Consider the following 2,500-nt stretch of genomic DNA (forward strand, 5'->3'; position numbering starts at 1 on the left):
CACACACACACACACACACATACACACACACACACACACACACACACACACACACACACACACACACATACATACACACACACACACACACTCACACACACACTCACACACACGCTCAACCACACAAACACACACATATATATATGTACATGCATACTTGCGTATACATATAAATATATATATATATATATATATATATATATATATATATATATATATATATATATATATATATATACATATATATATATACATATATATATATATATATATATATATATATATATATATATATATATATATATATATATATATATATATATGTATATATTACTATTAATGACCCTTTGTCACGCACATGGAATGACAAAGCATCCTCCAATAAGCGCTACATATGATTTCCCTTCAAACTACATACCACATACAATTAATATTAACCTTTGCCTAATCTCGATATTATTCGTTTAGCCCAAATTCCCATGTCTGTGTACACCAAATTTATAAGCTGCGTTAATAAAGTTTATCCAGACTTTGCGTATGTATGTAGTACGTGTATAACAACCATTTCTATTTTAAAAATCATTTTCTTCTATCTTATACTCAAAATAAATTACTGACACGTTGTAATTTAATTTGTCCTCAATCACTTCATTAGCTCCGGTTAGGACCTCCACGCATAATTCAGACATTTCATGACCAATATCGATTAATATCACTAATAAAAGACCTTCATAAATCTCTGTTCACATGAAGAACGTGAGGTTATAGATCAATGTATCTATAACCATCACAACAATTCCCTTGCCGACCTCCAGATATATGTCACTTACCTGTATCAGGTATTGAAAGGCATACCTGTTGATGAGATGGAAAGCATTGTGAAAGTCAGAAAAATGGTGGTTGTGACTTGGGTGTAACAGGCAGATTGAGGCAGCATTAGTTGTATTTGTTGAGTTGGTAACTAAGCAACTGTTGCACTCGATTGCACTATTGCAATTGTTCCCTTGTCGACGATGATAAAAATTGGCGATGGTAATAGAAATAATAGCAATATCAGCAGCAATGATTGTGATAAAAACAAGAAAAAGGATGATTGTTGGGATAGTAAGAATAAAAAGGAAAAAAAAGAGAGAAAAAAGTAATAGTAATTATTATACTGATGATGTTATATAGTAATGGTGATAATAAAATTGATAATGATAGGAGTATTAGTAATGATAATCATACTAATAGTATCAATAGAAATGATAAATATGATTTTAATGATAAAAGTAGCCGGAATGCATACAATGATAAAATAGAGAATGAGAAATAAGGAGTATGATAGAAATAATAATGGTGATAGTACTAGTAATACTAATACTAATATCCATGATAATGATAATAATAATGGTGTTAACAAAAATGATAGTAACGATAATAAGGATAATGATAACAAAAATAACGATAATAATAGTGATAACAATAATGATAATGACAATAATAGTAATGACAAGCAATGATGATAATAATGATAATAACAATAATGATGATAACAGTAATGATAATTAAGATAATAATAATAGTAATTATAATAAGGTTGATAAGGATAATGATGATAACAATAATAATTATTATCTTGTTAATACTGATGATGATAATGGCAATAGTAATACTGATAATAAGAGTACTGATAAAATAACAATAATTATAATAATAATGATAAATGAAGTACTACTAAATGAAATAATGATCATTATCACAATTACAACACTAAGATAACAATCACCATAATAAAAATGCAATTAATATTAAAATTGATAGTGATAAACGATATTCGCGATCAGTGATATCACAATGATAATAATAGCAACAACAACACAATGTTTTATATATATATATACATATATATATATATATATATATATATATATATATATATATATATATATGTATATATACATACATATAGATATATATATATGTATATATATATATATATATATATATATATATATATATATATATATATATATATATATATATATATATATATATATATATTTTGTATATATATATATATATATATATATATATATATATATATATATATAGTTAGATAGATTAGATAGATACTCATTTATATAGATGTGGATATGATCAAGCCAGTCTTTTTAGAGGTATATATATATGTATATAGATAGATAGATAGATGCATTTTTATGTTTATATATATATATATATATATATATATATATATATATATATATATATATATATATATATATATATATACATTGCAACAGGAATAACGAAGGGAAGGGCGAGAAAACACACGAATATACCGAAGGCCTTTTCACTATTGCTTCGTCAGGGCATTATGCCCTGACGAAGCAATAGTGAAAAGGCCTTCGGCATATTCATGTATTTTCCTGCCCTTCCCTTCGTTGTTCCTGTTGCAATCTGTTCACCATGAATTCCACACACACACACACACACACACACACACACACACACACAC

The sequence above is a fragment of the Penaeus vannamei genome, chromosome 25 (genome assembly GCF_042767895.1).
Source record: "Penaeus vannamei isolate JL-2024 chromosome 25, ASM4276789v1, whole genome shotgun sequence".
Taxonomy (NCBI): domain Eukaryota; kingdom Metazoa; phylum Arthropoda; class Malacostraca; order Decapoda; family Penaeidae; genus Penaeus; species Penaeus vannamei.